Raw genomic sequence first — 16,407 nt, 5'->3', positions numbered from 1 at the left:
TACAGTCTCACATTTTATTGCTAGATGGGCAGATAAATACAGATATAATATTACGGGAAGTCAGAGAAAAATAAACATTTCATCTTTTAAAACAAAGTACAAAATATTTATATACGGACCAATAATTGTCAATTGAGATTAGTGCAATACAAATATAATATAATATTAAATTATAACCATTTAATATTCATATTATTTTTATTTTAAATTAGTACTATGATTATATAACCAATTCACCAAATATGAGGTGATATTTCATTGTCAACACCTACCAAAAAATTGTTTGATTTTCTTAACGTGATATCTACTCTAAAAAAAAAAACATTGTATGTATTGGACGATAAAAATAATAATAATTTACATTTTATAAAACAATAAAATATGAAACTTGTACGGAAACTATATACGACAAGTAACAAGTGACACCACTTCTACAGCAGTCAAAATTAAAAAAAAAAAAAAATTTTTATGCGATTCATTCAATAACAATATATTTTTTCCAAGTACTTTTGATCAATTATAATAATTTGTATGTTTTTTATAAGTACGTCAGTTTCAGATTAGGCTTTTATTTATTGCACAAAATTCATGAAAATCGATTATTGTTTAACCGTTAATATACAGATTTTTAAATTGTTTCTTGATACTCAATAAACACAATAAATAACTAATAAATAAAAATTATTTTTCAAAGTTATAAAATTCTTTTTATACTTCTTTAAATCTGTTTTCGATAACGTTGTAAATTTACATATAATAAGTGGCATGAAATGTCGAAATCGGCATTCTAAACACAGTTTAGACGAGGGGACGACAATACGACATATTATATTATCATTTTCCACGAATATTGTTTAGATGCTTTGAAACGACCGTCAGGCTTACATGATAATATCATAATTATGATTATTATAATACCGATTAAATCTTATTATACGTGCAAGTCCCGCCGGCGAGACGTACTCAATTGATATGAATCTTTGAATTATTAACGCGACACATCGTTGTATTTTTAATGTTACTCTAAACGTGTAGAGAACAGCAGAATATATTCAGATAAAAATATATAGGTCAACGCGTAATTGGTGGGTGGTGCTAGGAAGAGTGAGGTAATTGTGTACGGTGTTCCACGGCTATTTTCCCGATAATAAATAATCCGTCGGATGAATGATATGCGTTTTCGAGTATCTATATAAACACAATACCGTGGATTGTAAATTAATATTTTATCGTATGGTTCAATAACACAGGATAAATAATATGCGCACGCGTATTGTAACTGTAGACAGCTGCTGACAAACGATTAGATAAGGTAAGTTAACATATATTTGAGATTCACTAAGTTAAGATTCAATTATGTGTACATTATAGTATTTTATTTTATTTTTTTGTGTTTATTGAACGTTTTCTATGTAGGTAATCATTTGTAATATCAATTCGTTTGGTTTACATTTTGGATTTAAACTAATAGTTTTGCGAAATATTAAATCGTATTGTAAGTTCAATTCGAAATAATATTATGTACAGTATATTATCATAATATTAAATGTTGTACCTACTTATGATTTCAAAACTCGAAAAAGCAGCTTTTTAAAATCTAATATATATGGTAAACATATAAGATTTCAATTAATAATCCAAACTATCTTAAAAAATAATATTGATCACTTAAGAAAATTCTTTATTGGTTTTTTCAACATCGATCAAAAATGCTATACAATTATACAAACATAACTGTTTTTATTATTAAAACAGTTTAGTATATTACTATGGTGTCTAAACTCTGTGTTCAATAAATTTAAACGTTCCTTTTTGAAACGAAGAAAATAATTTTGTTAAGTTATGCAAAACTATAATTAAAAGTTAATTTTAATTAAACGTTTCTTCACAAACGTATACTTGTATGTATTATATTGTTTATATATTGGGCGTTATTATTATAATTGTAAGCATGATATTTAAAGTAATATCATAGTTATAAGCGCTCAAATCGTACTACAGATATTAATAATTTTAACTAGGAAAAATATTAACTAACACACAATTTCTAAATTAGATAATAAGATTTTCATGGCCATTACAGCGCTGTATACCATGAAAACAGAACAGACAGACATGTGCTATGAGTCGGTAAATAAAAATGAAGAACTAATTCGCAAATATTAGGTGGTAAATACGCGCTTGGTTATACATCTAAGAATAAAATTAATGTTTGCGTTTTGAAAATAAGCAAAATACTCTGTCATAAGATCAGAACTCAGAAGACAAAGTTAGAAAACTTAGAATTGACAAAATTTAAAGAAATTTAAAGCTTGAAAAATTAATTGTCATATTATGTTTCAAAGAAGTTTCAGGACAGGCAACTACTGCTAAAATTGTAACTCAAAGTTAATGCTAAAAAATAATTTGCATGCAAAAGACTTTGGTATATAAGATTATGCAATACGCTGAACTATAACGATAAAAATTACCGTGGAACAAGACCGTAACGAATGTTTGCAGTCATCCATATGTGAATTAAAAATTAAGTATGTTAAAGACGACTGTGCGATGCAGGCAGAGATCAATAGACTGTGAATTGAGTTAATACAGAATTTCGCTAGACTGAATGTAGTTAAACCTCAATAATTGCAAAAATCACAAGATAAAATAGATTAAGGAACCAATTTTAAGGAGAAAATTCAAGAAAAAAAGTAAGAAAAGAGAAAAATTAATTAGAGAAGAAAAATGGTAAGCTTAAAGGCTGAGGACATGCAATTGATCTCAAAATTAAAGTTTATTAATACGAAGCTATGTAACTCACAATTGGAAAACAATATTTTCAAATTTTAGCTCACTGAGAAAGACAAATCAATAAAACTTTTGGAGGCAACGAAATACAAGCTACAACGGGAAACGGAAAAGATCAAGAAAAGCGAAGAGTTGACAGCAAAAATGTTCATAACAACATGTAGAAGAGCAAACAATTTCTAAAAAGAAATTAAAATTGAAAACTCAGGATGAATGTGAACTTAAAGAGTTAAGTAAAAATTATTTGAACGAATTTCATCTTTGGAAAAAATGAAATGTGCTTTAATATCTCTAAATAATGAAAATGTTTTGCATTGACGTCACTAAATCGTTAAAACTGTAAGTATTAAAAAAATATAAAGTTACCATATATTATAAACAAATAATACCTGTGTCTTAGTACGAGCTTAACTCACATCAACGATTTACGCGTGTTTATCTTTTAGTCGTTTATTGAAAGCACGCTTTTACAAAACTTCAAATATCGTACAACAGTCAATAATTCATGAGAATAAGGTATGGACTCATAAATTATTAAACTACAAAGTAATCGGGAGGGGTAAGAAAATTAATTCCACAAAATCTCTCAAAGAGGTAACCCAAAATCAAAACATGAGCCCCCAAATCACCTAAATCACAAAATAAAATTACCACTACATCACTTCACGCCAAAAGTATAAAAAAAAATAATTCAAAGTCCAAAATAATTGTGTAATAAAAATTTGAAATCATTAAACTCAATGAATGAAACGGATAAAATTCGTAGTAAGCAATACACAACATAACAATCACAGAAACCTAGGTTAACCAAAAATAACTCGATATTTTTTCACTACTACAATTAAAAATAACCTCCCCCCCAAAAAAAAATCAGGTAATTGTAATTATTATTAAAGATAACACTGACAAAATTTAACAAAAATATTACATAATGGTTATATAGTTAAAACTATATTTTAAATATCGGGTTGATGAATTAATTAACAGTTATAAAACTATATTATGCATTAACGATACACCAACTAAAATATAAATATATCTATATATCTTAACCCAAAAAAAATAATTATACTATTGAATACTACTAAATTCATAAGCATTTATTCGGTCTTGAACCTAACACCCATTAGATTAATTACTGATGTAGAAGCCAAAATATACGAAATAGGTTTCTAGTAAATTTTCGGATTTAGTAGAAAAATATATATGATTCTTGAAAACTTCAAAAAACACTATTTAATTTCACTAATTAATAAATTTTGTTGATATTTTTAACATTAGATATGTATACAAAAAAAATAATTAAATAATAACTTGGAAATTTTCGTGATATCGACATATTTCGTAAAAATTTAAACTTTAAACTCTTATAAAAAAAATTACGACTAACAATTTTTAATTTTTTTTTTAATTACAATAAGAGCAACTTATAAGAAACATCGTATTAAATTTTCAAGTTTTTTTGGAAAACATTTTTGATCGACATTTAAAAAAAAGACTTGTAAAAAATCGAAAATTTCAGTTGTCTAAAAATATTTCTAAAAAAGCCATAATATTTTGAAAACTGTGTATAGATAACACTAATATAAACATTTAGTAAAAATTGCAATTATTTATAGTGATTTTGATTTACAAATATAATATAAAAACTCAATTTTATCAAAAATTGGTTTTGCGTAAAAATTCCCGTTTTTCTGTCAATTTTTTTTTTTATTTAAGAATATATATAAATATACAATGAAAAACATATTTGGTTCCAGGTTCAAATAGTTACTTCTCATAAAATCCATCATGATATCTATTTACAAAACATTTAGATTAAATTATCATACATAACGTAGTATTTTGAAACAATAACGCTAATCGAAGTATATAATTCAAGCAAATCAAAACTATAGCTTGATACTATATAATACGCCTAAAAACATACTAAAAAATGCATAGAATTCAACCATCATAATATATCGATACGAATGGATAAAGGGCCTTCAAAAGCAGCCAAATCAAAAGTATTTACAATATAGTTGGCGAACTAACACTGGATCTATAAAGTTGATATTTATATACGCTGTGAAATTAATGAGATTAACAAATAACCTAATATCAGCTAGCAATACACAAAATCAAAGCTATTCAAAAATTCCACAATAATAAAAAATAAAAAATAATGAGCCCTTTTTAGACAACTTTATTTGTATACAATACAATATAAACATAGCATTGAATACACTATTTGAGCATAATATAACAATTTGACAATATCAATAAAGCTTCCTTTATTGTAATGTTGTAAAAAATAGTACGTACAATGAAATTGTATTTGATCGAAATTATGCTTAAGCAGTACTCAAAATGTTGCGGACTTACATCAAATATCGAAAATAATATTTTCTATTTTTCAGCAATGACTTTGCAAACTTTTATAAAATAAAATAAATGTGTAGCTTTCAATTTAACGTGTAATTGTTTTTGTTCAATACAGTTATACAAATAGAATATATTGTATACCTTCGCAAACACGAAAATCTGTATTTGTGATGCACTTGCTGAAAACAATTCTCCATCAAACCCTTTATCTAATTTTCACCAAATTTTATTTATATTGAAACAGTATTATGTAGACCCATTTTTCTACAACACTGTTAGATATATAGCTAATATTGGACACTTACCAAAACTTGTGAAAACCGTAATTTCTATTTTTCAGCACTCCCTTTGCCAAATTTTGATTGTGTACAATTTTAGTTTTTACGGTAATAAACGATATGTTTCTCCAACACGCGTATAGTAGAAACAGGTTTTCTCATGTTTATAGAGGTGTACAGCATTTTTTACTTTTGTGACTGTATTGCATAAAAAAAGTAAAACATTATTTTGTATTTTACCAACATTGACAAAGAAAATGCTGAAAAAATAGAAAATAATGGTTTCTTTGTATTTGAGGTGGATGCATATACGATTTTGAGGACTCTCTTTGCCAAGTTTCGATCAAATATAATATTAGTTTAGAGTAATACGTACTAGTTGTTGTACCTTGATGTTATAAAAAAAATTATAATAAATATTCACTTACCTATCTTAAATATTGAATGTGGGTTAAACTTACTATACAAATTTATATTTCTAAAACTATATGTTAAAATCTAATAATCTACTAAACGAGTAAATATTATAAATGGCTATCTACACAAATAAGTAAATATAATATGGCCAATATGCATAATATTAGATTATACATGTATTTGCTATTTATATTAAGTTAAAAATACCAAAAATCTACATCGTAGATAAATAATTAGTTTTCAACTTAAGATACATAAATCTGATTATAACAATATATACATTTACATATAGATTTATTTACTTGTTTATACATTGAGCTTAATTAGAAATATAGGTACATAATATAATTTTAATACTATGTACCATCTTAGATTTTTTTATTTAGCGATTAGAACTTCCAACGATATTTAATGTAAACATATTTTTAAGATATTTTCTTAAAAAGCATAGTAGTCATAAGCAGTATCGCAAATATCCATTTTCCGGGAGGGAATAGGGCTAGCCATTCACAACATTTACTTTTCAAAGATTTATTATAAATACGGGAAAAATGTATCACTAGGAAAAACATAGAATATATTGTATTTGTATATTTTTTGAGAGGTTTGTATGTTCTTTGAAGACTAACTATTATAGCTATGGCTTATTTTATCATAGTTCAATTTCACTCGTAAAATAAAATAGAAATTGTTACTGATAAGTTGCTTATCGAATAGGCTAATTACTCGGTAATGATTTATTATATATTCATATAATATGCCATGCGTTATGGAGCTCCATTATGTTTAGACGATATAGATTTCTATGGTTTTATACATTTTTTGTAAATGTGTCTTCGTTCATAATGTTGATATTAAAATATTTTATCCCAATAATACGATTATTTCAATAACTTTTGTTAAATATGTTTTAAAATTATTGGATAACTCAATTGTTTGCTGATCTCTTCAGTTATGAGTTTTTGAATTATCTAACCAAGTCAGTTTGGTTGTATCATAAAAATCAATAAGCGTATAAGTTTAAAATATTTGCTTGTCTGTTCGTTTAACGACCAACGACTGATGACGAAAAACAAAAAAAAAACAACCTTCTATCGAGAGAATAATATTTTGTTCGAAAAATTGACAGCAATGTTTATTTGTGCACACCTGCTGGTATACTGTATAATATTTAAGTTTAATGTTTTTTTTTTTGGAATTTTGGAATCACAATAAGAATATATATTTTTTATTTCCCAGACAATAAGAATTGTATGAGTATTTTAATTTATACTTATTGTATTTCAAATAATGTATATTTATTTTTTATGATTCTTTTAAATTTAGTTTAGTGAAATAGTAAAGTGAACCATAATTTTGTTAATTATCTCTCCCCACCCCACTTAACGAATTCGGAGGGAATAGTTATATAATTATAGAATAACAAGTTATAAATGTACGTAATACATCCAAAAGTAAAAATAAGTAGCTCTAAAAATAGTAAAAAATCAAACAAAATCGATCATTTCGTTTTTTTTATGACCGAAATTTAAAAAAAAAATCCAGCTAACGAGTGGTTATTTTCAAAAGACACCCTTTATAATGTATATATATATATATATATATCCACAGTCAGTTTTATAAAATAAAATACATATGATCGAAACAATGCTCACTTACTGTAATGACTGGCCAGACATTTCGATAGCAATAAATTATGTTTGGTCGGCACTCATTAGACCTACTTTCAAGTGGCAAGTATTTATTATCGTTCCTACAACAAGTAAATAAAATCGTGGCATTTACTTGGTTGAAATTATTGTGCATTTGGTTTAATAAACTATTACGCATGTAGGCTACTTTCTGTAAGACGTTGTTTTACAATAATATAATTAGGCAAATCAGTTTAGGCGGACGTTTCGAATTTGTCTCCGTTTACAGTCTTTATTTTGATTGAATGTAAAGGCTAGTAAATATATTTATAGTAACTGGGGAATTAATTAGTTAAAAAGTTAAATTTAAGTTAATTGTATTTATGTTAAAATAATATAATGGGCTACATTGTTTTAAAGTACCTAACTTCTAACTTCCCAGGATTAATTTCGTATTAATTTATAAATTATGTACCATAACTAATTAACTAGGTAATTAAATAATCGTATTAAGATAATTATTTTTTTCATGACACGAATACTGTACAGTTAGTTTATATTTTGTCTTGTTCGAATTATTGTTTTTATAAAAAACAAAAATATAATCGTAAATATTATTTATAGGTATAATTTTATAAAATGTATTAGGAACATCAATTGTTGAAGTGCAGCCATTATAAATTTAAACTATGATGAAAACAATGTATATAAATACATCATCTTTACATACATTTCTCTGGATTAAAAATCGTAAATATAACTAATTTTTGAATAATTAAACTTACTTTTTAATATTGTTTGATTTTACAATCATGTATTTTTTAGGAAAATCAAGAGTTCTTAAACAATCCTAGTTTTGGATTTCGTTCAAATTTCGATGAAATTGTATGCTTGAACTATAAATAATGATAATTATTATTTTATTATAATTCAAAAACATTATTTTTAGGTACGTAAAACAATCATCTTTTTAAATTGTACCTTTTATAAATTAAAAATATAGAAAACGATAATAACTCATAATTTTAAATACAATTTATGTTTATATATATATATTAGCTTTACTATAAAGTAAAAAATATGAATTAACATACCCAGTATTGCTAGTTAAAATCTAATTTAGCGAGAGCACGCAACAACACACTATCTCCATTAGGTATTTAGTGGGTACCGATATCGTATATTGTTTTTCAGAAATTTAAATTATTATATGATAAACAGAACCTATTTTGACTTGATTAAAAATACTATAAATTATATTGTCACAATATTCCTCATATATTCCACAGAGGTTAGGAAAAAAGGGTATTTGTTAGGAATAAAATAAACAAAAGATTTTAAGTAAATTTCGCTATGTTCAGTATCCTGATAGTTCTACCTAAAGCTCTAGTTATAACGTACGTCATAATAAAATCATACTATTTTGTTCCTGGTTACTTTTTCAATCGTCTGCATGGTTTAACAAATAATTGAAACTAAAACTCATCGAATTTGTATGTTAAGTAGATAACTTAACAAAGTAGGTATACACTATACATACTTTAGATAATTTATACATTTTTTAAATTTGATATCAATTTTTCTCGATTTTTTAAGTATAATTTCTTCTTAAATTTTGGATGTACGAAATAACTTTCTATGTCTACAATTAATGCTGAAAACATTATTTGTAATAACAAATGCAAGATTATAATTTAACCTAAAACCGATATCTTTCATGATAATAATAAATTAATGAAAATATAATTTTGTTAGATTTTTTTGAAAGATTATTTAAGGTGACTAAGATGGAAAAAACTGGAGAAAAAAAACAAACCAAACTCAAAATTTATTTTTTTTATACATGAGTAATCAAGTTGTGAAATAATATGAGTACAAATAAAAAAGAATTGTCACGTTTTGTTATAATTGAAATGAAAATCCTGGAATTATTATTAATGGTAAGCTTAATTGTTTCTAACACTTTTTATAGAGTATTTATTCAGCTTTAATTTAGTATTTAATTATTTAAGTCATACAACAGATATTTTTGAAAATTTGCTATTAAATCTAATTTGGATTAATTTTCTTCCCCTTAAAGCTTAATTCGTGCGTTGTTATCGTAATCCTTTTAGGAGAATAATTGGAACCTAAAACATAAAAACTCTTAATAGAAATTCTATCTTAATCTGTGTACTTATTTAGACACGTTATCAAAATATCTACATTTATTTCTATTGTCCGTTATATTTATATAGATGATCGGACTTGACTCCTGTTTCATTCCATGTCTTTGATATAATTACTCATATTTTTTTATTGTATTTAAAAGAATGTTTTTTAAGTAAATATTTTTAAGACATCGTTTTTTCATTGAGCCAAGGAAAGTCATAATTATTTTTGCGTAAATATTACTGAAAAACGTTTTTGAGTAAAAATTAACGCTATGGTTGATAAATTTAAATTTGTTTTTGTTACTTTATTTGTTTGCTCGTTACCATTTAATTAGGTTCTCTAAATATTAATCAACATTTAAGTAAAATAAATATATTTGTACAGCTCTTTCGTTGAGTTAAATATCATTTCTTTTTCGTTTGCATATTTGGTGAAAAATTAACGTGCATTATCCCTTTTTCATAACATGTTTTAACGATTGTTTCATATTTAGTTGTTATTATTGCATTTATAACTAAGGAGAAAATCTGGCGTTTTTAACTTATATTTATGCACATATTTAACTGTTTTTGAGTGCATAATATACCAAGCTACGCTTTCTCGATGTGTAATACTTATAACTACAGTAATAATAATATTATGGTTATAGCATATTCACAATATTTTTATATTAGCGGCCATCACATGCGCCACGCAATCCGAGTTTCAACTATTTGTATATTTTTGCTTAATAAAAACAATTAATACATTTTAAGTACATAGTTTATGTTTAGTTGAATCACAAGATGACATGAAACGATAAAAACACTATTTCTTTATTTAAATTAACAACTTTTAATTAATGTGATTTAGTAGGTATGTATTATAATATAGTGTATATATATATATATTATAGGTTTTAAGTTCATTTGATTTATGAAAAATACCGTTTGTTTTGGTGCATTTGAGCATTTACAATTATACGTATAATTTAATTTAATAGTAGTAGTCATAATCAATTATTTCAGTTATATATTATTATAATTTTCATGAAATAATCTGCAATAAATAAATAAATTCATCAATAACCTAAAGTCATGACATCTATACCTACATCTGTCTGAATTTATTTATCTATAATTTTTAAGTATTTTCTTTTTATTTAATTGATTTAGCGTTAAATCTTTAAATTTACACATTACTTTATACGAAAATCTAATAATAGAATAATAGAAAACATATTTTCTCTCATTTCAGACAAACCTAACCCGTAGTTTCAAACAGTAAAACGTTCCAATCTTAATTTAATTTTTAATTCATCAATGCTTTTGTTTTTATTATTAACCAACAATTTCGGTATACAAGTCATTTAAATTTACAAAATATGTGCATATTGGGGGGTTTGGTAGGCTTAAGCTCCCTCAAAACGTAATCAAGCCACACCAGACGGTTGAAATACGGTACAAATATGTGTTTATGTAGATAAAACAAGCATGTTAAGTCCCCCCCACGAATGTTACCAATTGTCTGGGTATGGTTTTACACCTAATATTCTATAATAATATATTAAAAATATACGTGAGCTATGTAAATAAAAAAGCAACTATTTTGATGGCACGATAATTTATTATTTTTTTTTATATATATATATAATTTCAAACACTAATAGTTTCATATTTAATAAAAAAAAATTAAAATAACAAACGCATAGCCATCGTCAAATATAATATAATATATATTATATTAATAACATAGTTATTATAGAACTCGAAAATGTAATCGTTATTAGAGTGACACCGTCTGAACACAATTTCGTGGAGTAGTTTGCGATTAGGTTGTAGTTTTAGTTTTTGTTGTTTTTTTTATTTAATAATCTAATCGGTAAAAAAGCTCTAATTCGTGTTTTCATCGCCTACACCTGCACCGTCACTCGTTGGATCACAATTTAATTAACTACGAGTGAATGTTTTTTGCACATTAACGAAATGAGAAACACTTCAAATGCCATTTGAACTATAACTTTAATGTCTTTTACCATTATTGTGGTCACAATTTTACAGTTACTTTACTATCAAAAAACATGAGGCTTATTTTAATCCTTAAAAAAATTGCACAAATACTGCACAATAAATATCTAATGACATTATCAACAAACTGTAAAAACATACTATGTAATTGTCTGAAGGAACTTGCAGAAAGCTCCTGAAAAAACCCATGGAATAGAAATGCCGTGTATTAATAAATAAACAGGTAACATCTTTAACTTTATATCCACTACTTCATATTTCGTTTTTATTATAAGTGACGATTAAAACAAATATTTATAGTAGTGCTGTAGTAGTATAAATTAGAATATATTATAAATATTGTAAGACATAATATATTTACCAAAAGATAATTTAAACGTAAACAAATTTAATGAAGTACAATATACATCATACGGGTGCACAAATGTGTATTTGCTTTTGTGTGTCAAATTAACGACTACGTATATCCGTGTATGTAATAATAAAAGTTGTTATACGTTTATGAGAATATATTAAACATTAATGATACAAAATCAATTCATTAACTAGAAATGTTTTTAAAGGAAAATTTGAAAAGTACTATAAAAAATAAAAATCGTCTCGTACAAGAGTTATGTTGACCGTAGATTTTACGATGACTTTTCGCGAGTTTTACATAATATGTAATATTATCATTATGTCCATAATTTAACAACAATTATTATGCTTAGTGAGGTTACATTTATAATAATTTTCGATTGTTCTAATGATATTTAGTCTATGGTTGTTAGAACAGTATTTCTAAACGTATTATTCTGCGTAATTTTGTCACACTTTTCCTTTCACTGATTATATTATTTATATTGTACACATCAGATATTAGCTAATATTTATATAACACTTTCTGAGGGAAAAACCAATAATTTTAATGATAATTATTTTACTCTTTTTATTTTTAGAATGTTTAATAATCGGATGTTATCTAAATAATTATCGAATATCAACCTTTCGTATAATCACATATCTAACTAAGTTTATCTAAATGTACACTGTTTATACTAGGATATTTTACTATGCTTTTTCCCTATTATTTATAAACTTAGAAAAATAGCAATTAATATTTGTTGTCAATGGACGAATACTAATATTGATTCTAAAAAATAATTCCTGTTACATTATATTATAAATAAAATATGTATAAATCGTGCATAATATTATAACATATTAGGTACTTCAATAGAATAGGTATTATACAATTGCATCATCATGTCGTATTAGTGGTTATTAACGCTTAGGTTAAGTACGTAGTATAATTATAATATAAGTACGAGTATTTTAATTTTTAAGTCAATAATTAACAAACAAAATAAACAAAATAATTTCTTAAAAAATATTAATTTTACATATTTGATTGTACTATTAAGCACCCACTGAAAAAACATGACATTAACCAATACCATCTCCATATAACGGATGGGTAAAAATATTTAATTATAAATACAATTAATTTTTAACAAAATAAAGTTAAAATAAAAAGTATAAGTAGTTTTTACTACATACAGTATTACACATACTCTTGTTTATAGTTAATAAAGGTCGTAGACAGTGACAAAAATAAAAAAATAATAAATAATCAATATAAAAACTAAATTATATTTATATATTATTATTTATTATTTATTGAAATTTAAATAATATCTAATAAAAACCAAACAACAGTTTGAGTTTTAATTATATTAATTCCTATTTTGACCATTTTTATTATTGTTGTTATTAATAAACAAATGTTTATTAGCAAAAAATATGGAAATACCAGTTCATATTTTTTATTATCAAAATAATTTTAAAATCATATATTTATATTGTTAGTTAAAAATACTCACCATACGCCTGTCATTATAAATTGAATGTAATTATTAACCATTGACTATATTTTTATATAATACTTTAATATATACTCTTATATACATATTACATAAGTTAATCCATGCGTTATTGGTATGGTTTTAAAATATTTTTTTGAAGAATATCTTAATTTTTTCATTTAGATATGCATATTATACATAATTTAATATTTATGATAATTAAATTATATGAAGATTATGCATAAATTAACAATAGAATTAAATCTTTTGATATTTTCTATGCAGTTATGTATTTTATAAAATTGTAATGTTTAATACGAGAATGATTTTAAAAACAGAATACATTTTTTACATAGACATTTTTTTTTATTAATAAGTAAAATACAGCTAAATATACCAGTGTGTATCTATTATGATAATTCGAATAATGAAGTTGAATATTTACTTTTTTAATTTTAAAACATGTTATATTTATATATTATATACTATGGTCATTGGACATTAACAAAAACAAAGCATATTTTATTTTGATACACAACCTTATACGTACCTTTATTATAATAAACTAGGTTTTATATTATTATCTTTGAACAGAATAATCCTAAAAAAATAATATCATAAAACTTAACCATATTATACACTATGTGTACTGTTGATGGACAAAATTATTTATTTTTCCTACCAACAGTGTGTTTATGGTAGATTTATAGACTCAAAAATAATTATGATAACACGGCGTCTTAAATATGCAATTCAACTACACAAATTTTGACGAGAAAATAATATTATTACTATCTGTACCAACACGTAAATCAGTCATCAACTTATTATAGTCTCGTGACTTGTACTGTTGTTGTTTAAAAATTATTAGATAAAAATATGATAAGGTTTAAATGGAATAATACAATTTTAGTTAAACGGTGAGAAAGAATCAATATCATTATAATGTCATATAATGAACAATTTTAATATTTTTACATACCTATATAATTTCGTCCAAAACAAACTGCTGTAGATTGTTTAAATTCTAACATAGAATCGATAAAGAAACTAGTTTATAACGATGGATACAATTAATGTAAATATAGAAACTTTTAAAATTCTTCAATGATTGTACAACAATTATTTGATCGAATCACAGTGCAGTAAGATAAAAAAATGTACCAGTTACATAAATACAAAAGTTACGACGTATCTATAATTTTATTGAACATTTCATACTTTGGGGTAAAAAAAAATCAATTTTAAAAGTAATGGATTATCGATTCACTACACACATATGCAATGGCGGTTTATAGGGTCATGGTGGTAATAACTTCATTCATGATAGCATTGGTTACTGAGGAAATTAAATTTAGTTTTTTTTTTTTAAACTAAAATCTTTAATAATATATAGTGCATGCATTATGTCATATATGTTTGTAAAAAATTGTATAGTATCAACTCCTTTCACCTTTATCATCTCCCATAAGAAAATCCTAAATGCTCTACTGTAGATAAAGCACAGGCGAAGCAGCGCAAACAAAAAAATAAAAAATAATAATAACGTTGAAAATATTTTACGAAAATATGAAAAAAATAAATTTATATATTTATTGCTTGTTGTAAAGATTAAATTTTCCACGTTCCGGTAAAATATAATTTTTTTGTACCATGAATAACGAAGTATAATACTATAATATTATAGAATATAAAAATTTGGGAAGAATTCGAACAACAATAATAATATGTATTGAATAAAGGATTTTTTTTTTTTTTTTAAATAATGAATGATCACTGTATAATACATGTTTTGAAATTTTTGAAAAGAAAGTATACGCAAAAAAATATCATGACATCGAAATAATTTTTAAATGAAATTCCTTAATGTGATATTATGGTCGAAAACCACTGGAGTAAGTAGATGCCGTTTTGAAAATAACATTACTAGAAAATATTTTATCTCCCATTTCAATCTAAGAACGTATTATCATAAAAAATTTTGTATTAAATTTATTTTTACGGAATATTATTATATTTGTTAGAAAAAGTTTAACAATAAATCATATCTATGCTAAGTAACTGCATATAGATAACTAACTAGAATTGTAGTAATCGTAATTAAAAACGTCGATCGAGATCTACGCGTTATGTGAATTTTGTGTGATTTAAAAATTACGCTAGGTAACAATTTGTTCCTTTAACACTACATTTAAGTTTTCACGCAGTTTTCATGGTTTTGAAAGTTCCAAGAAATTTGTATTTTTTATAACTGATGCCAAATTGTGTGTAACAATAACACGAAATCGAGGACCTTTAAACGAGTCGACAAACAAAAAAAAAAAACTTTAGTTCCTTTGATTCTCTGAACCGGAAAATACTAGAAACCAGGGTGTTTACAAATCTGTTCAATTCGACTCATTGATCAGTTATGACTTAATGGTAGTGTCAAGAAGCATTCAAAAATCGAATTTGTGAAAATTATTATACTTCCAATTGTTGTACGTTGTGGAGTGCATGAACAGTGATGTAAAGTACCAATGATGTAAAAAATGAAAAAACTATAAAATAATGTAGGACTTCTTTTATCAAACGAGGTGAGAAAATTATTTATTTCGCGTACTCATAATAATTATATACACTGTAGAGTACTTCTATTGTTTTCTTATTAATATTTAAAAAAATATCAGTACGGATTTTTAAAATTGTTTATAGGAGTATCTATATTTAACGAATACATTTCAATTATTTCAATTATTACTATAGATAGTTTAAGAAGTATATTTAGGTGATAATATCAATTTTTTTTCAGATGCATATTACTATTTTTCCATAGATTGTTAAACAGATGATGAAAGAATTATTTCACTTAGTATACTATGTAAAATATGAAAATTATTGTAATGAGTATATAATTACTAGAATAAAATAAGTATATTAA

General features: G+C 24.6%; 1 long non-coding RNA gene across 2 annotated transcripts; it reads left to right on the top strand.

The window, feature by feature from the left end:
- The first annotated feature begins 2,265 nt into the window (after positions 1-2,265).
- Positions 2,266-8,415, top strand: LOC126550018 (uncharacterized). Of its 2 annotated transcripts, XR_007604039.1 has the most exons (4): positions 2,266-3,129; positions 3,237-3,306; positions 8,108-8,233; positions 8,309-8,415. It is a non-coding gene; the product is annotated as an uncharacterized LOC126550018 (long non-coding RNA). The 2 variants fall into 2 exon arrangements; XR_007604040.1 differs by lacking the exons at positions 8,108-8,233; positions 8,309-8,415 and adding an exon at positions 4,551-5,244.
- Positions 8,416-16,407: the final 7,992 nt, after the last annotated feature.

This window comes from Aphis gossypii, chromosome 2 (assembly GCF_020184175.1).
Source record: "Aphis gossypii isolate Hap1 chromosome 2, ASM2018417v2, whole genome shotgun sequence".
NCBI lineage: Eukaryota > Metazoa > Arthropoda > Insecta > Hemiptera > Aphididae > Aphis > Aphis gossypii.
This window is presented reverse-complemented; position numbering and strand designations above follow the sequence as displayed.